The sequence below is a fragment of the Delphinus delphis genome, chromosome 19 (genome assembly GCF_949987515.2).
Source record: "Delphinus delphis chromosome 19, mDelDel1.2, whole genome shotgun sequence".
Classification (NCBI taxonomy): domain Eukaryota; kingdom Metazoa; phylum Chordata; class Mammalia; order Artiodactyla; family Delphinidae; genus Delphinus; species Delphinus delphis.
Window position 1 is genome coordinate 55,736,700 of NC_082701.1, and position 27,435 is coordinate 55,764,134.

General features: G+C 41.6%; 1 long non-coding RNA gene and 1 pseudogene across 1 annotated transcript in view; one reads left to right on the forward strand and one right to left on the reverse strand.

The window, feature by feature from the left end:
* LOC132415292 (uncharacterized) overlaps positions 1 to 27,435 on the reverse strand; it is a 104,134-nt gene that overhangs the window by 35,288 nt on the left and 41,411 nt on the right. The window lies entirely within an intron of this gene.
* LOC132415332 (small ribosomal subunit protein eS27-like) lies at positions 9,859 to 10,115 on the forward strand (annotated as a pseudogene).

The window sequence follows — 27,435 nt, forward strand, 5'->3', positions numbered from 1 at the left end:
CGTGAAAAAGCCAGCAAGAAGAGAGACCAAGCCCTAACATTAGAGACCTCAGACCCAGTCACGCTTGAAATCTGCATCTTGCACTTTTTGTGATGCCAATGCATGCATTCCTTTTCTTAGCTTACGCAAAACTGAGTTCGTTTTCTGCCATTAGCCCCCAAAAGAGTCCTGAATATAAGGGTACAGACTGAAAAGCTGGAGTCCAAAGATAAGCTTTCACCTGCCTCACCATATTTTTTTAGTCCTAAGAAACAGTTCTTCCAAATGCACCCGTGTTTAATCTCTGAACAGCTGTTAGTGACCCTCACTGTTCCTAATTCAACATTCCCTTCTCTATACCCTGATAGCTTGTACTTTCTATCACAGCACTTTCTTGTACATAATGGTTATCTATATATGTAGCTCTCCTAGAAGTTTTATCTGTCTTTGTATTCCTAGGCAGAGTCCAGCACAGAATAGGTGCTGAGGTATTGTTTGTCAAATTATCCTCTTTTTTTGGCCGCAATGCGTGGCATGCGGGATCTCAGTTCCCTGACCAGGGATAGAACCCAGTCCATGGTAGTGAAAGCACCAAATCTTAACCACTGAACTGCTAGGGAATTCCCTGTTTGTCAAAGTAAATCAACATGCAGACAGGCTGTGATGATGATGATGATGATCTATTCAAAAGCTACGTCGGCCTTTGCCAGAAGGAAGGGGAGGCTGTGGAGGAGAGAGCTGACCTGACTGCAGGGACCACTGCTTCCACCCACCATCCCCACACGTGAAGAGCGGGCATTAAGCTTCGGGCTTTGTGTTTAAACCCAAAGCATCAGATTTTGTTGGAACAAATTAATGTGTGCCACGTACACTATTCAATTTATACTTATATTCTAGAGTTCAGAAACAATTAGCCGTTTCCAGCTTATTTCCTTGCTTTGGTGTGATTCTCAGAAATGTAAGAAAGGTCGTAATTGGTGCTTTTCTTCCCCCGGACAGATGATCCTCAATTACTGAACTCCACCATAGGAAGAAACAAAGAGATTTGTATACAGATGCCACGGGATAGGGTGGAATCTGGTATTGAATGGTTTGAAAACCAGGACAACCCTAAAGGGACCCAGCGCTGTTCAGAGTCTGAGGAATCAAGCGGCCCTGGATCGCCCATCCCCTGCCTGAAGGGCCCTGAGTCCGTTCTGTGGCTGTGTCTGCAACGGCAGGGGTAAAAGGCGAAGATGAGTCATGCAGAAGAGCTCTGAGCGCTATGACTCTTATCTTCCCGCTCAGATTCGACACCATGAGGACGCTGTCTCCTGAACGCGTGACACCCGCCTCTGTCTCAGTGAGCATCTTTGCAGAAAGACGGCACAGAGACTTCCTTTGAACTCCCCCGTGCTTCATTCTACTACGATGAAAACTGCCCCCCTCTCAAATTAAGCCGACTAGGAGCACCGCACACTCTGCAGGGTGGCTCACCCCTGGCCGTGAAGGATGCCACACGGCTCGCTCCTGTGAAAGTGGCTTCCAATAATCAACCTGGCTGTTGATCCAGCAACAGGCTGGTGGCTCTCAGAGTCATCAATTAACAACGGTGGAAACCTTAATCTGGCAGGGACCTCTGTCCATCACACAAAGCAGCGCTTTGGAGTGGCACAAGGGTGCTAGGAGCTCACGTTCAGAGGCAATCCTTTGAGCCGGTGGCCTCTCATCCTGGTAAGACGCTGCAGGCAGCATGAGGGCTGCCGCAGGACCATGACTAGCAGCTGCAGCTCCGAGACAAAGAGCCTCCTCGGTCCTCTTTAGAAAAGCCCATCATGCATCTGCCCTGCAAGCTTTGCTCCCGTTAGTAAAACCGTCCCCGAGCAGCAGTGACAGGGGGTAATTACAGCGGGAGAGCGCTCCTGACACAATGTTTTTAAATAAAGAAAGGGGGAAACAGGGAGAAGAAAGATTGCTTCAAAGGTTTGACTTCAAATAGCATTCAAGGAGGATGCCTTTAATTCCTTGTGCAAGTTTATTTACTGTCCATCTCCTGGTCTAAAGGAGTTATCAGGATTAGATAAATCCCTGGGAGATAGCCACGTCTGATTGCTGCAATTCCATGAACCCTGGACAGATTCCAGGGAATCTGAAGGCCTAGTGGAGGAGGAGAGCGTGGGCTTTGGGCTTCCCTTTTCTTCCTTAAGTGCCAGGAACTCAAGGCCAATGAGGGCAATCTTCTCCCCAGCCCGATACACCTTGTCACTTGCTCTAGCTTTAGTAATTTCAGTGATGGGGAGCTCTGTGTGCTCTACGCGACCATGATCTTTTCCGAACAGCTCAATCTGCAGAAAAGCTGGTCCTGGAATAATGTAAAGTCATCCTTCAACTAGAGACGGCTGCTGTGTTACGAGTTCCCTAGGATAAACAGCCTCAATACCTCCAATTTTTCCTTACATTGGTTGCTTTCCAAACTGTTCTTCCTCATGATGACTCTCCCCTGAACAGACTACAGCAAGCATCTGTGGCAAGTCCCTTTCTTAACCTCAAGAGGAGAGCTAGTTGGAGTCCTGCGTCCCCACGGGCTTTGCGAACACTGTACAAGTATTATTCATTGTGCACAGGTACTGTTACTGTAAAGGACGGTGACCAACTTGGTTCCTTATCCAATAAACTTCAAGAAATAAGGCAGGGGCAAAAGAGTTAAAAGAAAGAGCAAGAAACATCTCCTAGAATATTCGGCCATTCCTTTATTCGTGCCAACAGAAATTACTCATTTAGTTAGAAAATTCACATTATTTGGAGAAACTGGAAGCTATCTGGCCCCATGCTGGGTGTTGCTGGCTGTTCTTGGGAATTCTACCATTTCCCTCGAATGATGCAAAAGCATCCTAGGAAGTTCCAAGGCACAGGGACTTGCAAGCAGGATGGCTCATCTGCAGCTTTCTCGTTTCATATTGTGTAGCAGCACAAATGATGCTCTCCCCCAGGGCTCTGGGTGGGCCTTAAAGGTCCATCTGTGTTTCCACACCCAAGACCTGCCTCAAGAGGCACCCACTGCCTGCATTTCCAGGCCCAGTGGGTTCAACTCTCTGAAACTGAGTTGACTTGTCCAAGAGGTTAAAAATCAGTCAAATCGGTGTTGACATGGTCTTTGATTCTCTTCCCTCCAAAGACTGATTTCACCAGCTAGATTTCTATTATCTATCCCCCCACCTTTGCCAATATTGACAGTGGGGGACAAACCGTGTCTTGGGAATAGATCTGCCCATTTGTCTGGAGCCTGGAGCCCCAGGTCAGTCATGTAAAAGCCAGAGACACCAGCAGAGGTTAAAAGACAAGCCCCCGATGTATCGAGCTGTGTTTGTTGTTCTGACAAAGTAGAGAGTATAGGATGCCAAGGACAGTTCATTTCCCCTGTCAGTGTCCCTGTGGAAGACATGTTTTCGGGAACAAGAGCCAGAGAAACAAGAACCTTGACACAAGGCCAAACCTTCCTGTCCACCTCAGCAAGTAAGAACCTCGACCCCCAGCACTCATGGTGCGAGGCTGACAGATGAGGGGCTGCCATCAGAAATGCAGAGCATCAGGACTGTTGGCCCCCAGCCCGGTCTCCATGAAGCACCAAAGTCAGCCATCCTGTGATTCATCCAAACGCAAGGCTGGGCAATCAGCAAGTCTGTGACCCAGCAGAATGTGTGGCTTGGGGGTTACAGCGGGAGAACTAACCAGGACCGTCTCACTGGTGTTTTGATCTCACTTGATCACAAGAGGACTGTTTCACAGCATCCTTTTGAGAAATGGGCCTGGACATAGTACTGCCCTGTGGATTCAGCCTAGGTGAGTCATGCCAACTGTTTCTTGAGGACATCACCGGTTTCCTTGCATTGTGTCTCTTTTCTGTGCCGTGCACTAGCTTCAGTTTCCAGAGAAGGAGGAAAACAAGCATCAAGTTCCCACATGGATCTTTAACACTTTAAAATTTATATATATGCGCATATATATATTTAAAATCATATACATGTGTGTCTTATTTTTATAGTTTATAGATAACATATTTTATATATTTATATTAGTATGTACCAGAGTTTGTTTTGTATTAAAATGACTCATGAATGTCACTCTCTTCCCTATTTATCGTCAGCATCTCAGGGGCAGGGACTGTGTCTTGCCCACCTTGGAATCCCCTGAGTATTCCAGGATGCTTTCTCACCCACTGTAGATGTTCCATCAGTGTTAGCTGAGTTATCATTTCAGTTCAATGGGTCCATCCACACCACTGCTCCGTGCAGTGTCCTTATAGCGCCATTTACTACACCTAATTTCCTGCCTGTTGTCTGGGTGAGCCTGTTCGTCTTCCTTACCCCGTCTCTTTCATCTCCTTATCCCAGGAGAGAAGGGCAATTCTCTTCTTCCCCATAGCATCCCCTTCCCGCAAAGAGAGGCCTGTAGCTACCCTGGGTCAGCACTGGCCCCACAGCACTCCAGGAGAGAGGCCTGTAGCTGCCTCTGGGTCAGCACTGGCCCCACAGCACTCCAGGAGAGAGGCCTGTAGCTGCTCTGGGTCAGCACTGGCCCCACAGCACTCCAGGAGAGAGGCCTGTAGCTACTCTGGGTCAGCACTGGCCCCACAGCACTCCAGGAAATTACCTTAAACATCGTCTGCCAAACACTCCCCTTTTGGGGGTTGAAAGTGGTCATTCGGTTTTATGAACAAGGGATGCAATTTGCTTCCTTCCCTCCCTAAAACTTTAAACAGTAGAGATTAACTGATAGCAAACTGCAGACTTCCTATGAGCTTGGCAGGCTCAGAATTTCATATCCAAATGAGAATCTTCTTCTCTGAACTATTCACCACTGCACTGAGTCTGTACTTTTTACCAATTCGGTTTATTTCTCTCATTTGTCATGACTAATAGAGAAGAAATGTCTCTGCTATCTCTGCCCACTCCTTCTCTAGTTACTGCTGATGCCCAGCTGGAGGAATGCTGCGATACGTAGCCAGTAAATATCTTCTTTAGAGTAATTCACCAAAGATGCATTCCTCCATGAAATGGATGCTCTTATAAATACTGACAACTTGTACTTTGAGCTTCTAGATCCTTCTGCCTATTAAAATTTTAAAATGCTTAACTGACATGCACAGTGTCCTGCACTAGCACATACTAAATATTTGTTGGTTTAATAAATGAAAAACCTATTTTAAGTGTCCTTCATCATGCAATCCAGCCCCTGACACCCACCAGTTTGTCAATGTTTCTTCTTGCTACCACAGTAGAGTCTCCCTGGGGGTGTCTTTAAAACAACTGTAATTAGGTTTTTGCTTGTTTATTAATTTGACAAATATTTAATTCCTATTCTGTATGGCTCTTAGTAGATACTCGATAAACAAATGGTTTGCTGAATGAATAAATGGCAGACTGTGGAGAGATCTAAACACCATGTCCTATAAGAGACACTTGAAGGGACAGCAAGATTTTAATCCAGAAATAGAGGCTCTCAGTAGGTAAGGACACCTGTCTAAAAGCAACTGAAGGATTGTCATGGATCCTGTCTGCATTCAAAAATTTGATGTTGTGTTTGTCATAGTTTTTTCTGCACTATTTCGATTTTTTAAACACTGCATTAAAATATTATCTTGATTACTGAGTGTTTCGGCACTCTCTCGGATTTTGTTGCACGAGGCAAATGCCCCAGGTTCTTCCCCTTAGTCTCAGCCATGAAGGTAACGTTGACTCCGCGGGCTCAGCTGCTTTCCACCATCTCCATGTACTCGAATCATAGCACCTTTCAAAGGCGACATCAGTGTTTGGGGAGGGGGGAGGTGCAAAGACAGGTGGTACTTGGACAGTGGAACCAGCTACACATAAGTCACTTCTGCATCACAGAGGGCTCCAGAGAGAGATGCACAAAGAGACAATGACAGGTAGGAGCTCAAAGTACCACTTTATTCTGAGCTTCTGGGAAACCAGACTGGGACACCAGCTTAGATTCAAGCTCTAAATAGGACTTTGTTATGGGATAAACTGTGCCTCTGAAAACTTCATGTGCTGAAGTCCTAACTCATCAGAATGTGACTGTATTTGGAGACACAGTCTTCAAAGAGGTAACGGAGTTAAAATGAGGTTGCCAGAGTGGGCCCTAACCCAACATAAGTGCTATCCTTATAAGAAGAGGAAATTTGGCCACAGACATGGACAGAGGGAAGATGACGTGAAGACACAAGGAGAAGACAACTATCTACAAGCCAAAGATGAAGCCAACCCTTCAGGCACCTTGAGCTCAGAGTTGCAGCCTCCAGGACTGTAAGAAAGCAGGTTTCTGTTGTTTAAGCCACCCAGTCTGCAGTACTTTGTTATGGTGGCCCTAGAGAACTGATACAGACTTTTACTTTGCTTTAAGACCACAGCTGGATCTTACCATAGGTCAGTCAATCTGAAATGGGGATGTGGTGAGCAGGAAGCAGAGATTCTTGAGAGGAAGAGACTATCAAGAAATATGGCAGCCTGGTGGAGGAATAAATTGAGAGTTTGGGATTAGAATAAGCACACTACTATATATGGAGTGGATGGCCAACAGGGACCTGCTGTGTAGCACAGGGAACTTTACTCACTATCTTGTAATAACCTATAATGGAAAAGAATATAAAAAAATAATATATATATATTTATTTATTTACTTATGTATAACTGATTCAATTTGCTGTGCACCTGAAACTAACACAACATGGTAAATCAACTATATTTCAATAAAAATTTTAAAAATATATGGCATCCTCTGAGGAACATTATCCATTGAGCCTACGTGTCTTTTGGAGGCAGGATAAGATAGAGGTGAAGGAGAATAAGACGTCCAGACCCACAGAATCTCAGATAGATGAAAGCAGGAAAGGATGGAGAACGCCGCTTCACACACTTGACCTACTTTAGTGTTCTGGGACCAGACCCACTAGGAAATGTGAGACAATCCATGACCCATGGTCAGCGTCTGATCGAATCTCCATCCCTTCCCCTCAGAAGAAAGAAAAAGATCGTGGAAAAAGTGAGCACAGACTTCCTCTTCCCTAGATCTCAGTTCAAATGCTGCTTCTTGAAAAGAATCTTCAGATTTAACTTGCACTCTCTCCCAAAGTTGGAAGTGAGTGCTTCATTCTCTAAGCTCCCACACAAATTACTGTTTCTTTTCCTATGAAACAGCACTTTTTTACAACTACTATTTATTTTTTGTTTCAGTAGTTTATTGATTAAATGTAATAAACTGAGGATTGAGGAACGGACACTCTGATGTACACACCAGTAGAATTACTAATTAGTAGTAAAAGAACAAATGAACAAACAAAAAACTAAAAAATAATTGCAATACAGGTAGCTTAAAAATTGAGCAGTTGGGCTTCCCTGGTGGCACAGTGGTTAAGAATCCACCTGCCAATGCAGGGGACACGGGTTCGATCCCTGGTCCGGGAAGATCCCACATGCCGCAGAGCAACTAAGCCCCTGCGCCACAACTGCTGAACCTGCGCTCTAGAGCCCACAAGCCACAACTACTGAGCCCACAGGCCACAATTACTGAAGCCCGTGCACCTAGAGCCCGTGTTCTGCAACGAGAAACCACTGCAATGAGAAGCCCGTGCACCGCAACGAAGAGAAGAGTAGCCCCCGCTCACCACAACTAAAAGAAAGCCGGCGCATAGGAATGAAGACCCAAGGCAGCCAAAAATAAATACATAACTAAATTTACTTTTAGAAATGAAGCGACTGCTTACTAGACGGCGCTAGTGTTTCCCGTTATATTATTTACAGCTACCATTTACTGAGCCAGATGATGGCAGTTCATACATGGTGTGCCACTGAATCTTAGAAACAACCCTGTGGGTTAGTATCCCCAATACCATGTTAAGAGATATTAAAGCAATTTATTTCAACAAACATGGACGGAGAACCTAATACGCCGTCTAGCTGTATCAAGAATGCAAAGGTTGCTGTCTTCAAGAAGGTCTTTGTTTAGTGAGGGAAACATATACAAATAAAGTATTAGATTCTGATTAAGTCAAATTATTTACATTATTTACAATATCCAAGATATGAAGCAACCTAAGTGTCCATCAACAGATGAATGGATAAAGAAGGTGTGGTATATGTATAGGTATTATAATATACATATAATGGAATATTGTTCAGCCATAAAAAAGAATGAAATTCTGCCATTTATAACAATGTGGATGGACCTAGAGAGTATTATGCTTAGTGAAATAAGTCAGACAGAGAAAGACAAATACTCTATACTATCACTTATATGTGGAATCTAAAAAATAAAACGAATGTATACAACAAAACAGGCTCACAGATACAGAGAACTAGCAGCTACCAGTGGGTAGAGTGAAGGGTGAAGGGGCAAGATAGGGGTAGGGGATTAAGAGGTACAAAACAGTACGTACAAAATAAATAAGCAACAAGGATCTATTATACAGCACAGGGAAATATAGCCTATGTTGTAATAACTTTAAATGGGGTATAATCTATAAATATACTGGGTCACTATATTTTACACCTGAAACTAATATAATATTGTAAATCAACTATACTTCAATAAAAATTTTTTAATTGAAATAAATAAATGGAAAAAAAGGTCTTAGTTTAATGAGGGAAACATACAAGTAAGGAATTAGAGTCTAAGTCGGTTTCTTCATTTAACAAATATTTATTGATTATCTACTCTGTGCTGGCACTGTTCTAGGTACTTGAAATGTATCAGAGAACACAACAGACATAATGGAACAGAATAGAATAGAGTGAAAGTGATCAATGCAATGAAGAAAAGTACAAGGCAACAACACTGAGGTGCTGGGGAAATGGGAGCTGGGTGGCAGTTTTGAAGTGTGTGATCAGGATGGGCCTCATTAAGGAGGTGATACTTAACCCAAGACTTCAGGTAAGTTCACCAAATGAATACCCAGGGGAATAGAATTCCAGGGGGAGGGAATAGATGCTAAAATCACCAAGGCAAGAAGGAGCCTGGTGTCTTTAAGAAATAGCAATACAACCAGTGCAGTTAGAACAAAGTGAACAGGTGTGGAGTTGCAGGAGCTGAGATCAGCAAGAAAGGCATCAGCAGGTCACGCGGCCTTGTGACCTGCCTCTAGGACTATGGGATTCGTTCTGAGTGAGGAAGAAAGCCATTAGAAAGTCCTGAGCAGGGGAGTTTTTGCACTGTCTGAGAAGCAGAGGCCAGGATGGAATTAGACATTCAGGGAGGTTTATTAGAGAAAACACCTGGGGAGGATAAAGGGGGAGAAGGCTTGCTAGGGAGACAGAGTAGGTTAGGACAGACCTAAAAACACGATGTAAGTCTGTGAAAGTCCTGTGAAAGGAGGAAGGGGAGGAAGATTGGTCAAACTGGAATATAGCTCTGGGAAATTCCAAAGCATCACACGTGTGAGTCAGCGACAGCCCAGCTCTGAGGCCCTGGCCGTGCTCCATCATCAGCCCAGAGCAGCCTGCGAACAGTGTAGCTGAGAAGAGCTTGGACGCGGGCAGATCCCAGGGTGTGGCAGTCGATGTTGTCTCCCAGACACTCTTCTCTCATCCTGCTCTCTGAGGGCACATCACCACGGCCGCCAACAAGAGTGAAATCATCCGAATGGTTTTTTAAAAGATCATTCTCGGGACTCCCCTGGTGGTCAAGTGGTTAAGACTCTGCCTTCCAGTGCAGCAGGTGCGGGTTTGACCCCTGGTCGGGGAGCTAAGATCCCACATGGGTTGCAGCCAAAAAACCAAAACATAAAACAGAAGCAATATCGTAACAAATTCAATAAAGACTTTAAAAATGGTCCACATCAAAAGAAAATTGTATTAAAAAAAAGATGATTCTCCTTTGCGGGGGTGATGACCTCCCCATGAGAACATGCCTCTCACGAAGGAGCTCCTTCATCCCTCTCCAGAAGAGGAGAAGAGGCAACACCAGAGGCAGCGTCTGGCGCAGAGCCCCAATTCCTATTTCGTGGATGTGAGATGCCCAGGATGCTATAAAATCACCTCTGTCTTCAGCCATGCACAGACAGTAGCTTTATGTGTTGGCTGTTCTATTGTCCTCTGCCAGCCTCTGCAGGAGGAAAAGCAAGGCTTACAGAAGGATGCTCCTTCAGACAGAAGCAGCACTAAAAGCACCCTGAATCAAGATGAATGGGAAACCATCCCAATAAACACATTTTGGATTAAAAAAAAAAGATCACTCTGGCTACTGGGTAGAATATATGAGACCAAGAGAGACAGTAAGGAAGCCAGCTGTAAGGCCACTGCGATCACCCAGGTGAAAGATGGGGTTGCTGGGGGTGGAGCAGCGGCTCTCACTTGGAAGTGATTCTGCCCTAGAGGACCTGTTGTCAGTGTCTGGAGATACTCTTGATCGTCACAACTGGAGGGGAAGGAATGTGTCATCCAGTGGGCAGAGGCCAGAGATGCTGCTAAATGTCCTACAATGCACAGAACCAGCCTCCACAACAAAGAATTATCCAACCCCAAATGGCAACGATGCTGAGGTGGAGAAAACCTAGGGTAGGGCAAAAGCGTGTAAGCAAATGTTTTCCCCCTAATATTGTTTTGAAGGTAGAAAAGACAGAATTCGATGATGGATTAAACATGAGTTGTGTCAGAAAGGAAAGGGTGTGTCAAATTCCTTGAATGATGGCCAACACCTAGGAAGATGGTTCCAGGCTTGTTTGTTTTACTTTGTTTTTGTTTTCTCTTTAAATGGAGATGATAAAGGCTCAGAAAAAAGTGGTTTTAGGGATGAGTACAAAAAAAAAGAATTTTATTTCAGATATGCTCAGTTTGTATGACTATGAGATATTCACTGATGTCAGATAAGCAATACGGAGATTTTCGAGTTTAGGAGAAGACTGGAAATATAAATTAGGGAGTCATGGATAGAGTTGGTATTTAAAGCCATGGGACAGAGCGAGGTCACCTAATGTATGAGACCATAAGAGATCTAAGTGTGAGTTCTGAAGCAGTTCCGCATGTGAGGTGGAAAGATGATAGGGATCTAGTCAGTAGAGAAGGAAACATCCAGTGGGTCTGGAGGAAAATGAAGAGAGGGTGGTGGTTGTTTTCAAAGCAAGAGGGGGAATGCTGCTGATGGTTTAAGTAAGCTGAGGGATGAGAAAGGGCCGGTGAACTCCTAAGTGTGGAGGACACTGATGGCCTTGACGAAGAGGATGACAAGGGATGGTGGCGCTGTGCCTTACTGCCATCTTGCACTCACAGAAACGGGATGGGGAAGGCAGTAGGTTGAGGATGGGAGGGCTCACAGAGGAGACAGCCCAGAAAAGGCTGCGTCCTCACATCTGGATCCAGCCCTTTATTCATCAAGCCCTTTACAGATGCTGTCAGGAAGGGCCTTCACAGGATCAGAGCCTGACAATATGAATGCCTTCAGCAAGAGTCAAGTACCATTTACGGAGGATGCTGGAAAGGCCATGTTTACCATGAAAGTGGCTGGATCTTTGACTTTTATAAAATTATAACAAGATACTGGACTCTGTGATCAGTGCCCAGAGGGTGAAACCCCTTCCACACATTTTCTATTTCCAGCAAGAGACAGACCAGAGGCTGTTGTCATTTTGATTGAAAAGTTCTACTGACTTGATGAAGGCTTTTTGTTGGCTGCACTTGCAAACGCTTTCATTTCTTCAGTTAAAAAAAAATGCTGTAGCAAACTGTTATATATAGGATGGATAAACAACAAGGTCTTACTGTAGAGCACCAGGAACTATATTCAATATCCTGGGATAAACGGTAATGGAAAAGAACATGAAAAAGAACATATATATGTATAACTGAATCACTTTGCTGTACAGCAGAAATTAAGAACACTGTAAATCAATTATCCTTCAATACAATTTTTTTAAAATGCTGTATAATACTGAGGTACCTGCCTATCCCAAATGAAGACTTAGGGAAATCAACAGAGCCGGCTCTGCCCACCAGCCCTTCTCATCCCCCAAACCCCCAACACACAAACATACACTAACCAGCCACCAGCCATCCTATTTTCACTTTTAAAACTGTTCGATTTTTTTTTTTTTTTTTTTTTGCGGTACGCGGGCCTCTCACTGTCATGGACTCTCCCGTTGCGGAGCACAGGCTCCGGACGCGCAGGCTCGGCGGCCATGGCTCACGGGCCCAGCCGCTCCACGGCATGTGGGATCTTCCCGGACCGGGGCACGAAGCCGTGTCCCCTGCATCGGCAGGCGGACTCTCAACCACTGCGCCACCAGGGAAGCCCTGATTTTTTTCTTTTCATTTATTGAAAGTTTTGCTTGGAAGTTTGAGATATAAATCTATACTTCCATCTAGAAGGGTTCTTTTGGACTGTCAAAATACTATTTCCAGTGCTAAATCTCCTACAGATGAAACATCACAGCACTTTTCACATAACTCAAAAACACTCAGAAAATAGTAAAGGAAGTACATTGAAAACTCTTTCTCTGTTTTGGCCACTTACAGAATAGACCAAGAGCAGACAATGTTTTTAAAACCCCAATTGGCTGGACTGAGGCTCTACTAATGTAATTCGGGGGCTAAATTGGCTAAAAATACTTTCTTTAAAATATAATATGCTTGATGATGAACAACAGCCGGAATTTTCAGCTAGCTGATTTTTTTTAATTCCTCAGCATTTACAATTAAAATTTTTTAAATCTTCTAGCAAGAAATTCAGTTTTAAGATATATATCAGTCATGGAAGTAAAACTAAATAGGTTTCCCATCTCCTCTCTGGGCCAGTTGCCAGAATTAGTCACTTTATTAAGGAGCTGTCTTCACAGTGCTTCTGGTTGACTTCTTTTTTCAGGGTATAGAAATGTGATGTTGTTATGACAGGGGTTAAGACCAAGGCTCTGGATTCAGACTGCCCCAGTTCAAATCCTGGCTTTGCCTCTGACTAGCTGTGTGATTTTAAGCAAGTTGCTTAACTTCTCTGTGCTTCAGCACTTCTGTTTAAAAAGAACTAATGACAGCAACAATCTCACAGAAGTCTAGAAAGAACTGCACGAGATCATGCTATACACAAGAAGTCTCTCTCTCCCTCCCTCCCTATCTCTAACCCTTTTTGATTTTCCGTGTGTGTGCACGAGTGTCTGTCACCTTCTGCAGGCCTGTTATTTCTAGGGAAATAACCCCAGAGCCCAAGGGGAAGTGAAAAAGTAAGAAACAGAAAATGTGGGTTCTGGCAGCCTCTTTCTCTCTGTATTCAGGACCTCGTGAGTCTTCCTGTTGCCCATTTGGAAAATAGAGAATGTTTGCTAAGTCAGATGAGACCTTCCCTATGGTTTCTTCTCTTACAGAAATATCACTTCAAGTTGTTGCTGAAGTTCATATCTATAAGGGGGGTTAAAATACAACTTTAAGTAGTGTGGCTGAGCCTGGATATTAAGTACAACTATCAGAATAATCCTGGAGCCAGGGAAAAAATCTGATTCCAGGTTTGAAAGGCTTTTCTAAAACCCCAACTTTTATTAATTTAGTAAAAATTCAACTTTCCCAACGTATATTATTTATCAAAAACCATTCTAACGACCAATTCATTACAATGTATCAACTGAAAATTGTATATTCTATTAAAAGCCAAAAAAAAAAGAAGCCAAGGCAATTAAAATAAGGCTTTGTCAGCCCGTACAGTATTGTAAGGGTAAACGCATAATTTTTCTGACACTTTTATGTACATAAAGTATAGTTCGGAGAGCTTACCACCACTGTGCACCTCTTGAGGTTAGGGAGCCCCAAGTTGAGAGCCATTTACCTATAAAAACCCTGAGTCAGTGCTGATAAAGCAATACTAGGCTGGCCCACAAATGTATAAGCAATAATGATGTTACTAATCATTTATAGCAGCCCACGAGGGACTTCGGAAATAACCTCCAAGCCATTAAATAATGACCTACCTTTGATAATATCTCCAGCTTTGAAAGCTGAAGGTTAGAGTTCATATGCCAAAGTGATGCTGGGACAGTGACTCGCCTCGGCGGCCGGCTCTCTTCCTGAACAGGGCACAGTGCTCCTACCTGCTCGTCTCCCTCTGAGTGCACTTCAGAAGATGGTAATCTTTATAGCCTTTTAACATGCTTGTAACATCTTTTTTTCTTTTTAATTAAAACTACTGCTCAAAGCAGAAAACTTGGAAACTACACAGAAAGGCACCAAGACAAGATGTTATCCACAATCCCATCATCCATTACTTTTTAACATTTCTCTGTTTGTCTCTTCCATTTTTCTACATATCGATGTATAATATTTGACTGGAAAATCAGCAAAACTTTAACATCATTGTTTCACCTGTCTTCTTTAATCACAACCTGTCATAAGCATGTTTCTATAATAGATATTTTTATATGGTTGTATGTTCTTTAACTAATTCCTTTCTGTTGGATGTTTAGGCAGTTCTAAATGTTTCACTACTATACATAAAACTGGGATTCTGTTACTTCATTCATTTAGTAACATCTTTTGATAGGCGTCCTTTCACAGACAGAAAGTCTCTTCCCTCTTACATGCTTAACATTGACAGGATGAAATTTTAGAAGAGAAATCAACATCAATGCCATAAGACATGTTTTGAGGCATATTACAGATATTTCCCTCCAAACTTTGTTTTAATTTTTATTCTCTCTCGAAGTATACTTGAGAATGCCATCCTCAATCCAAGGTTTACCAGTTTTAATAATACTTCAAACCCGGACATGTGACAAAAACATCTCATAGGATTTTCACTTACATTTCTTTGACTACTGATCAAGTTGCACATTTTTCACATGGTAATTGGTGATTTGTACTTACCTTTTATTGAATTGCTATATGTGTCCTTTGAACAATTTTCTACCAAGATATTAACCTTTTCCTTATTGATTTCCTGATCGATTTCCTTACTGACTTATTTTACTGTCATTTTATCATGGTCATCTCTACAAGGTAGTACTTACAAAGCTAACTCATCTTTCGTAAAGACTGTGTTAGAAAATGTTTTATGTGTATACACCAAATGGACACTTCTACATAAACTGAACCTTCCCATGCATGATGGGATTTACAATACAGTCTTTGCTTTCTCTGGCCTCCCCTCTGACTCTTGCCTGCATCTCCACATTTTCACCAGCACCTCCCACAATAACCCATGTTAACAACATAGTTTATATATTTTTTTATTTTTCTCCATTTTTTCATAAGTGTATTTTAACATATATACAGATGTAAAAACACATACAGCATTTTTTCCATTGATGGTTTCATTAAAATGAGATCATATTAAACATTTTCTGCATCTTTTCTCACTCAAGGATACCTCACAAAAATCCTGCCACGGTAACTGGTATAATTCTAATTCATCCTTCTGAATAGCTACATAAGATTCCCAGGGGTGGATGAGCTATAATTTCTTCAACCATTCCCCTATTACTGATATGCCCTTTGTTTCTAGGTTTTTGCCACTACGAATGAGGCTGCAATAAACATCTTTGAACAGATATGCTTACTTATACAGGTGCTTTTATTTTGATGGGATAGGTTTCCCAGGGAGAATACTGCTGAGCCAAGAATTACGTTCAATTTATTTTTATCTTTATGGGGGCTGGCAAGTTTGTTTCCTGAAAAGGTGGTAACAATTCACAGTTCCACTAGCAATGTGTACGAATTTCCCCATACCTGCATTAGCAATAGGTATTATGGCTCTTTCCAATTTTTATAAGTCTGAAGACTAAAACATAGCCCTGACCACTCACGAATTCAAATGACATATGAGTTTACATCTGGATTTCACGTCTCTGAATTACAGCTAATCCCTTGGTCCACTCTTTCATTTTTTTTATGTCAATTGTATAATTCATATATACTACCGATTTTAATATTTTGTCAACTGCATTGCAAATAACTCTTTTCCAGAGCTCATACATGTATATGTACTTTGTTTACGGCAGTGCATCTCAAAGTCTCTGCGGCAAAGCACCAGTATTTTACAATTTCGAATCCATAGCAGATCGATGTTTCATACAATACAAAATCACACATTTGGATGTCATGGCAGTGCTAAACTGCTGCATAAGTTTATAAATGCTTATTCTCAGCCTGTGCTCTTACCAAGACATTGGTTGGTAGCACACTATAGATTGGCTCTGGTCCGCCCCCCACACTAGGAATAACAATGGCTTGTGCCCTCTTTTTTTGCAATCAACAGTTCACTTTTATGTAGTCAGAATATTTCCTTCTACAGTTTCTGGACTTGCTTAAGGAGGTAGTTTAGGATGTACTTATAAGAATTCCATTGCTAGGAGACGAGGGGAAGATGGCGGAAGAGTAAGACGCGGAGATCACCTTGCTCCCCACAGATACACCAGAAATACAGCTACATGTGGAACAACTCCTACAGAACACCTACTGAACGCTGGCAGAAGACCTCAGACCTCCCAAAAGGCAAGAAACTCCCCACGTACCTGGGTAGGGCAGAAGAAAAAAATAAAAAACAGAGACAAAAGAATAGGGACGGGACCTGCACCAGTCGGAGGGAGCTGTGAAGGAGGAAAGGTTTCCACACACTAGGAAGTCCCTTCGCGGGCGGAGACTGCAGGTGGCGGAGGGGGGAAGCTTGGGAGCCGCGGAGGAGAGCGCAGCCACAGGGGTGCAGAGGGAAAAGCGGGGCGATTCCCGCACAGAGGATCGGTGCCGAGGATCGGTGCCGACCGGCACTCACCAGCCCGAGAGGCTTGACTGCTCACCCGCCGGGGCGGGCGGGGCTGCGAGCTGAGTCTCGGGCTTCGGTAGGAGCTCAGGGAGGGGACTAGGGTTGGCGGTGTGAACACAGCCTGCAGGGCGTTAGTGCACCACGGCTGGCCGGGAGGGAGTCCAGGAAAAGGTCTGGACCTGCCGAAGAGGTCTTCCCTCTTTGTTTCCTGGTGCGCGAGGAGGGGGGATTAAGAACGATGCTTAAAGGAGCTCCAGAGACGGGCGAGAGCCGCGGCTAAAAGCGCGGACCCCAGAGACGGGCAGGAGACGCTAAGGCTACTGCTGCCGCCGCCAAGAAGCCTGTGTGCGAGCACAGGTCACTATCCACAAGCCCCTTCCGGGGAGCCTGTGCAGCCCGCCACTGCCAGGGTCCCAGGATCCAGGGACAACTTCCCCGGGAGAAAGCACGGCGGACCTCAGGCTGGTGCAACGTCCCGTCGGCCTCTGCCACCGCAGGCTCGCCCCGCATCCGTACCCCTCCCTCCCCCCGGCCTGAGTGAGCCAGAGACCCCGAATCAGCGGATCCTTTAACCCCGTCCTGTCTGAGCGAGAAAAACAGACGCCCTCCGGCGACCTACACGCAGAGGCGGGGCCCAATCCAAAGCTGAGCCCTGGGAGCTGTGAGAACAAAGAAGAGAAAGGGAAATCTCTCCCCGCAGCCTCAGGAGCAGCGGATTAAATCTCCACATCAACTTGATGTACCCTGTAGCTGTGGAATACATGAATAGACAACCAATCATCCCAAATTAAGGAGGTGGACTTTGAGAGCAAGATTTATGGTTTTTTCCCCTTTTCCTCTTTTTGTGAGTGTGTATGTGTATGCTTCTGTGTGAGATTTTGTCTGTATAGCTTTCCTTCCACCATTTGTCCTAGGGTTCTATCCGTCCGTTTTTTTTTTTTAATTTTTTTCTTAATATTTTTTAATTTAATAACTTTATTACATTTTACTCTATTTTATTTTAATTTATCTTCCTTCTTTTTTCCTTCCTTCCCTTCTTCCTTCCTCCCACCGTCCCTCCCTCCCTCTTTCCTTTCTTTCCTTCTTTCCTTCTTCTCTTCTTTCTTCCTTCCTTCCTTTGGATGAAAGGCTCTTGGTGCTGCAGCCAGGAGTCAGTGCTGTGCCTCTGAAGTGGGAGAGCCAACTTCAGGACACTGGTCAACAAGAGACCTCCCAGCTCCACATAATATCAAACGGTGAAAATCTCCCAGAGATCTCCATCTCAATGCCAGCACCCAACTTCACTCAACGACCAGCAAGCTACAGTGCTGGACACCCTATGCCAAACAACTAGCAAAATAGGAACACAACCCCACCCATTAGCAGAGAGGCTGCCTAAAACCATAACAACTCCACAGAAACCCAAAACACACCACCAGACGTGCACCTGCCCACCAGAAAGACAAGATCCAGCCTCATCCACCACAACACAGGCACTAGTCCCCTCCACCAGGAAGCCTACATAACCCACTGAATCAACTTTAGCCACTGGGAACAGACACCAAAAACAACGGGAACTACGAACGTGCAGCCTGCAAAAAGGAGACCCCAAACACAGTAAGATAAGCAAAATGGGAAGACAGAGAAACACACAGCAGATGAAGGAGCAAGATAAAAACCCACCAGACCTAACAAATGAAGAGGAAATAGGCAGCCTACCTGAAAAAGAATTCAGAATAATGATAGTAAGGATGATCCGAAATCTTGGAAATAGAATGGACAAAATGCAAGAAACATTTAACAAGGACCTAGAACTAAAGATGAAACAAACAATGATGAACAACACAATAAATGAAATGAAAAATACTCTGGATGGGAACAATAGCAGAATAACTGAGACAGAAGAACAGATAAGTCACCTGGAAGATAAAATAGTGGAAATAACTACTGCATAGCAGAATAAAGAAAAAAGAATGAAAAGAACTGAGGACAGTCTCAGAGACCTCTGGGACAACATTAAACACACCAACATTCGAATTATAGGGGTTCCAGAAGAAGAAGAGAAAAAGAAAGAGACTGAGAAAATATTTGAAGAGATTATAGTTGAAAACTTCCCTAATATGGGAAAGGAAATAGTTAATCAAGTCCAGGAAGCACAGAGAGTCCCATACAGGATAAATCCAAGGAGAAATACGCCAAGACACATATTAATCAAACTGTCAAAAATTAAATACAAAGAAAGCATATTAAAAGCAGCAAGGGAAAAACAACAAATAACACACAAGGGAATCCCCATAAGGTTAACAGCTGATCTTTCAGCAGAAACTCTGCAAGCCAGAAGGGAGTGGCAGAACATATTTAAAGTGATGAAGGAGAAAAACCTGCAACCAAGATTACTCTACCCAGCAAGGATCTCATTCAGATTTGATGGAGAAATTAAAACCTTTACAGACAAGCAAAAGCTGAGAGAGTTCAGCACCACCAAACCAGCTCTACAACAACTGCTAAAGGAACTTCTCTAGGCAAGAAACACAAGAGAAGCAAAAGACCTACAATAACGAACCCAAAACAATTTAGAAAATAGGAATAGGAACATACATATCGATAATCACCTTACATGTAAATGGACTAAATGCTCCCACCAAAAGACACAGATTGGCTGAATGGATACAAAAACAAGACCCTTACATATGCTGTCTACAAGAGACCCACTTCGGACCTAGAGACACATACAGACTGAAAGTAAGGGGATAGAAAAAGATATTCCATGCAAATGGAAACCAAAAGAAAGCTGGAGTAGCAATTCTCATATCAGACAAAACAGACTTTAAAATAAGGACTATGAAAAGAAACAAAGAAGGACACTACATAATGATCAAGGGATCGATCCAAGAAGAAGATATAACAACTGTAAATATTTATGCACCCAACGTAGGAGCACCTCAATACATAAGGCAAATACTAACAGCCATAAAAGGGAAAATCGACAGTAACAAATTCATAGTAGGGGACTTTAACACCCCACTTTCACCCATGGACAGATCATCCAAAATGAAAATCAATAAGGAAACACAAGTTTTAAATGATACATTAAACAAGATGGACTTAATTGATATTTATAGGACACTCCATCCAAAAACAACAGAATACCCATTTTTCTCAAGTGCTCATGGAACAGTCTCCAGGATAGATCATATCTTGGGTCACAAATCAAGCCTTGGTAAATTTAAGAAAACTGAAATTGTATCAATATCTTTTCTGACCACAACGCCATGAGATTAGATATCAATTACAGGAAAAGATCTGTAAAAAATACAAACACATGGAGGCTAAACAATACACTACTTAATAATGAAGTGATCACTGAAGAAATCAAAGAGGAAATAAAAAAATACCTAGAAACAAATGACAGTGGAGACACAACGACCCAAAACCTATGGGATGCAGCAAAAGCAGTTCTAAGGGGGAAGTTTATAGCAATACAAGCCCACCTTAAGAAGCAGGAAACATCTCAAATAAACAACCTAACCTTGCACCTCAAGCAATTAGAGAAAGAAGAAAAAAAACGCAAAGCTAGCAGAAGAAAAGAAATCATAAAAATCAGATCAGAAATAAATGAAAAAGAAATGAAGGAAACAATAACAAAGATCAATAAAACTAAAAGCTGGTTCTTTGAGAATATAAACAAAATAGATAAACCACTAGCCAGACTCATCAAGAAAAAAAGGGAGAAGACTCAAATCAATAGAATTAGAAACGAAAAAGGAGAAGTAACAACAGACACTGCAGAAATACAAAAAAGATCATGAGAGATTACTACAAGCAACTCTATGCCAATAAAATGAACAATCTGGAAGAAATGGACAAATTCTTAGAAAGGCACAACCTGCCAAGACTGAATCAGGAAGAAATAGAAAATATGAACAGACCAATCACAAGCACTGAAATTGAAACTCTGATTAAAAATCTTCCAACAAACAAAAGCCCAGGACCAGATGGCTGCACAGGCGAATTCTATCAAACATTTAGAGAAGAGCTAACACCTATCCTTCTCAAACTCTTCCAAAATATAGCAGAGGGAGGAACACTCCCGAATTCATTCTACGAGGCCACCATCACCTTGATACCAAAACCAGACAAGGATGTCACAAAGAAAGAAAACTACAGGCCAATATCACTGATGAACATAGATGCAAAAATCCTCAACAAAATACTAGCAAACAGAATCGAACAGCACATTAAAAGGATCATACACCATGATCAAGTGGGGTTTATTCCAGGAATGCAAGGATTCTTCAATATATGCAAATCTATCAATGTGATAAACCATATTAACAAATTGAAGGAGAAAAACCATATGATCATCTCAATAGATGCAGAGAAAGCTTTTGACAAAATTCAACACCGATTTATGATAAAAACCCTGCAGAAAGTAGGCATAGAGGGAACTTTCCTCAACATAATAAAGGCCATATATGACAAGCCCACAGCCAACATCATCCTCAATGGTGAAAAACTGAAAGCATTTCCACTAAGATCAGGAACAAGACAAGGTTGCCCACTCTCACCACTCTTATTCAACATAGTTTTGGAAGTTTTAGCCACAGCAATCACAGAAGAAAAGGAAATAAAAGGAATCCAAATCGGAAAAGAAGAAGTAAAGCTGTCGCTGTTTGCAGATGACATGATCCTATACATAGAGAATCCTAAAGATGCTACCAGAAAACTACTAGAGCTAATCAATGAATTTGGTAAAGTAGCAGGATACAAAATTAATGTACAGAAATCTCTTGCATTTCTATATACTAATGATGAAAAATCTGAAATTGAAATCAAGAAAACACTCCCATTTACCTTTGCAACAAAAAGAATAAAATATCTAGGAATAAACCTACCTAAGGAGACAAAAGACCTGTATGCAGAAAATTATAAGACACTGAAGGAAGAAATTAAAGATGATACAAATAGATGGAGAGATATACCATGTTCTTGGATTGGAAGAATCAACACTGTGAAAATGACTCTACTACCCAAAGCAATCTACAGATTCAATGCAATCCCTATCAAACTACCACTGGCATTTTTCACAGAACTAGAACAAAAAATTTCGCAATTTGTATGGAAACACAAAAGACCCCAAATAGCCAAAGCAATCTTGAGAACGAAAAACGGAGCTGTAGGAATCAGGCTCCCTGACTTCAGACTATACTACAAAGCTACAGTAATGAATACAGTATGGTACTGGCATAAAAACAGAAAGATAAACCAATGGAACAGGATAGAAAGCCCAGAGATAAACCCACGCACATATGGTCACCTTATCTTTGATAAAGGAGGCAGGAATGTACAGTGGAGAAAGGACAGCCTCTTCAATAAGTGGTGCTGGGAAAACTGGACAGGTACATGTAAAAGTATGAGATTAGATCATTCCCTAACACCATACACAAAAATAAGCTCAAAATGGATAAAAGATCTAAATGTAAGGCCAGACACTACAAAACTCTTAGAGGAAAGAAGACATAGGCAGAACACTCTATGACATAAATCACAGAAAGATCCTTTTTGACCCACCTCCTAGAGAAATGGAAATAAAAACAAAAATAAACAAATGGGAGCTAATGAAACTTCAGAGCTTTTGCACAGCAAAGGAAACCATAAACAAGACCAAAAGACAACACTCAGAATGGGAGAAAATATTTGCAAATGAAGCAACTGACAAAGGATTAATTTCCAAAATATACAAGCAGCTCACGCAGCTTGATATCACAAAAACAAACAACCCAATCCAAAAATGGGCAGAAGACCTAAATAGACATTTCTCCAAAGAAGGTATACAGACTGCCAACAAACACATGAAAGAATGCTCAACATCATTAACCATTAGAGAAATGCAAATCAAAACTACAATGAGATATCATCTCACACTAGTCAGAATGGCCATCATCAAAAAATCTACAAACAACAAATGCTGGAGAGGGTGTGGAGAAAAGGGAACACTCTTGCACTGCTGGTGGGAATGTGAATTGGTACAGCCACTATGGAGAACAGTATGGAGGTTCCTTAAAAAACTACAAATAGAACTACTATATGACCCAGCAATCCCATACTGGGCATATACCCTGAGAAAACCATAATTCAAAAAGCGTCATGTACCAAACTGTTCATTGCAGCTCTATTTACAATAGCCCGGAGATGGAAACAACCTAAGTGCCCATCATCGGATGAATGGATAAAGAAGATGTGGCACGTATATACAATGGAATATTACCCAGCCATAAAAAGAAACGAAATTGAGCTATTTGTAATGAGGTGGATAGACCTAGAGTCTGTCATACCAAGTGAAGTAAGTTAGAAAGAGAAAGACAAATACCGTATGCTAAAACACATATATATGGAATTTAAGAAAAAAAATGTCATGAAGAACCTAGGGGTAAGACAGGAATAAAGACACAGACCTACCAGAGAATGGACTTGAGGATATGGAGAGGGGGAAGGGTGAGCTGTGACAAAGCGAGAGAGAGGCATGGACATATATACACTACCAAACGTAAGGTAGATAGCTAGTGGGAAGCAGCCGCATAGCACAGGGAGATCAGCTCGGTGCTTTGTGACCGCCTGGAGGGGTGGGATAGGGAGGGTGGGAGGGAGGGAGATGCAAGAGGGAAGAGATATGGTAACGTATGTATATGTATAACTGATTCACTTTGTTATAAAGCAGAAACTAACACACCATTGTAAAGCAACTATACCCCAATAAAGATGATTTAAAAAAAGAATTCCATTGCTAAGTTTATTCCATTTAAGTCTCTGGTCCTCGTGGATATTTTTCAAATTTTATTATATCCTCCTTTTTTTGTCTGGATCTTTTAGTGTTGTGGGATAGGGGTTCAAGGCTATTTTCTTTCTGATGTGCTGTCACACTGCCTTTGTCATCATGGAAGATAACTATGGTGTGGCTTTACTTCTTATAGAGTCTGGAAGGCTAAAATCCTACATCCTCAGATCAGTTGTCCTAAGGCTCCATAAGTGATGTGCATTTCACTGGGCAGACACACCCAAGCCAGTCTTGGAGCTGACAGGGTAGCATGATACTGAGCTGCACACAGGGGACCTCATTTCCCTGGTAAGCAAAGGAGAGCAGGTATTTTGTTATCCTGGAGTGACTGTGAAAGGTTTCTCAAGTTCTTATATTGTAAACACCAAGCAGTAGGAGTAGCAGCAATGACACTTCTGCTTGAAAAGTCTGGGGTATGATTGGCCCTTCTTCCTGGCTGCATAGCATCCAATCACTGTTCTTTCATCTTCCCAGATAGCTTCTAGAAGCTTCCTTTCACTTAAACTACCTAGAGTGAATTCTGTTGTCTGCAACAAAAAGCCCTGACAAAACACTCATACACTAAATTATCTTACGTACTGAGATTCTTTACTATATTCACTCTTTGGAGTCACTGATCCATTTTACATGGATCACTACCAATACACTCATGCCAATTTCATGCTGCTCTTATCACAGTGGATTTATAGTGAGTTCTGAGATCTGTTTCTTTTTGCTCTTATCAGAAGTTTATACTTCCATTTGAACTTTAAGGTACTTCTATCACCTTAAGTCAACAAATAGAATAAGAAACAGAAACACATTTAAGTAAAACTATGAGACGTCCCTGAACCCTAAACCAAGATATATGAAGACAGAGACTGAAGACATGGAAAATGACTTTAAAAAGATGAGACACTCAAACTAAGAGGCTCACAGAGTATCTGCCAATCATCACCCTGAAGAACCTTTTAGGAAATAATGAAGTGGTGGTACCAGAGCCTGTAAGAGATTGTGGGGGAGTGCTGAAACCATGAGGCTTGCATAAAAGCACAGACAAGAAGAAATCAAACTCCTAGATATCCATTCTCACTCCTTTCTCACAGTTAAGCAACCATCTTTTCTCTTCCCCTTTAGGAAGTAGGAGGTATAGTCTCCAGAGAATATGAACTACAGAAGCTTTGGACATGGGGCCACCAGACAGAGAGAGATGGAGATGAAGGCTGAAGACAGGAGTCAGCAAATTTTTTCTGTAAATATCCAGATAGTAAATATTTTAGGCTTCACAAGCCATATGGTCTCTGTTACAACTACTCAACTCTGACATCATAGCACAAAAGCAGCCACAGATAATATTTACACCAATGGGTGGGGCTGTGTGCCAATAAAACTTTATTTATAAAAGCAGGCGGTGGGCTAGATTTGACCAATTGTTTGTTATTTAAAGCCCTTCTGGTCTAGGGTGATACCATGGGGATTAAGTAAAAAGTCTACATGCTAAACAGGGAGCCTCCTCTCCCTCTTACTCTGACCAATAATTATTCACCACCCCATACTTTCTCCAAGTAGGTTAGTAAATGAAGATATTGTCCTTTCAAGAAACTCAAACCCCTAATAGCAAATATCTACAGCTAGTAGTATTTAGTGTCACCGATTTAAAAATCCACTGGTCCAGCAGTGAAGCTCACCACTTTGTCAAGCCCTGTGAGCCGGACCCAGTGAAGCTGGGTGGGGAGGAAACCCCAGCAGTCCTCATTCTAGGGTCAAGGAACCAACCTCACTTTCAAATACAAACAGACAGGCAAAAGATCCTCTGACATTTGAAGAAAACTTCCAGCATGAGACTAAAACAATCAAACACAAAATAGACAGTAACTGGGAGCAAAAGACAACTTCAGAGGACTCTAGATAATATCTGCAGAGAGGCCAATTTATGTATTAAACACATGTTTTTTGAGTGTGAATAGTGTGTCAAACGTTTTTCTACATGCAGGCAATACAGTAGCGACCAAAACTAATAAAAATCACCAACTTCACAAAGCTTTCTTCTAAGGAGAAGACAAAAGAAAATAAAACAAGAACATTATTTTTTAAAACAATAACTGTAAAACAAGAAAGATTTATTGATGATTAAAAATTTGGCAGGTAAATGTTTTTATAGTTAGTAAAAGGGTTGGAAGATAAAATGGAAATCTCCCTGAGAAATGGGAGAAAGAAAGAAAGTAGAAGGAAAATAGGACAGAACAGAAAATTAGATGGTAGACCCAATAGGTCCAACAACCAACAGATAGGAATTCTAAGAAGAGAAAACAGAGAATAGGAAAAGGACAAAATTATCACATCAACAATACACAAAATTCCCCAGAGCTGAAAGTCAGGAGTCACCAAACGAAGAAGACCCCCAAAGTACCAACATGATAAGTGCAAATTATCCACATCAAAGCACATTTCTGTGGAATTTCAGCATTCCAGAGAAGATCCTGTTCCCGAAGAGGGAGAAAAGGTCTCGATTGAAGATTAGGGGATAAAAGTCACATCAGATATCTCAAAAGCAATAATGAAACAATATTTTCAATTTTTTAATTGAAAATTATTTTCAACTTGGAATTCCGTACTCGGCTGACATATCAGCCAAGTATATGGGTAGAACACAGGCATTTTCAGACACTCAAAATCTAAAAAAACACACATTTTCTCTTGTGCCATGTCTAAGGAAACTCCTGGAAGATATGCCACACCAAAAGTGAAGAAGGTGGGAAAGAGAGGGTCCTTTACTCAAAAGAGAGATGAAGGCAAATCCCAAGACATTGATGGAAGAAAGCTGCAGATCAGTATGTGGGCGAATTAGTAAGCAATCCCCATCCACGATGGAGCATGGATGGCTCCAGGAGGAACGTCCTCAGGAAAATGATATACTACTGGACAGAGTTTCATGTGGACATTTATGTTAAGAAACATTTTGAAGAACTTTAGAAAATGGTGGAAGACATTGATTATGCTGAGGGAAAACGTCACAAATTTAAAAAAGCAATTATTAACTACATGCAGAACAAAAATGTAAATAAAAAAGGAAATACGGTAATAGCAAAATACCCAGCTTAAAAGTAAACAATATTAACACAGTTATAACTGATAACTAATTTAGTTTGTAATAACTAAAACACTGAATATGTGTTTTATCATCTTTACTGAGGTAGAATTTTTGTGCAATAAATTGCACCCATTTAAATTGTATGATTTGATGAATTTTTAACAGATAATTCCACCCATGAAATTATTTCCACAATAAAAGTACAGAATTTTACCACTACCACCAAAAGTCTCCTTATACCCCTTTGTAATCCACCCCTCTATCTGCTCCCAAACCTAGGCAATTGCTTATCTGCTTGTGTCGATATACCTTAGTTTGCATTTTCTAGAATTTTACACAAATGGAATTATACAGTATGTACTCTCTCAACTCAGCCATTCCACTCCTAGATACATAAGAAAAATAGAAACATGTGTCCACACGAAGATTTGTATACGATATTCATAGTAGCTTTGGTCACAATAACAAAAATAAAATGGAAACAATCTAAGTATCCACCAACAGAAGCATGAATGAATAAAATTTGTTGTGTCCATATAATGAAATACTGTTCATCAGTAATAGCAAAAACGAAATATGATGGCTCAACTTTAACCACTTTTCCAATCTCATTTATTGGTCTTATTTCTTACAAAAGTCTCTTGTGGTTTCTAGGTGTGTAATCATTTTATCAGCAAAAATATGTATTTATGTATTCTCTTTTCTAATTTTATACCATTTATTTCATTCCTTCTTTTACTGAATTCACCTGAACATTCTAAACAATGTTGAATAATAATGCTGATAACAATCGTGCCTGCCTAGTTCCCGATTTTAATTGAAATGCTATTATTTCTCTATTTAATTAAAATGGTTTAATATTTGCTGT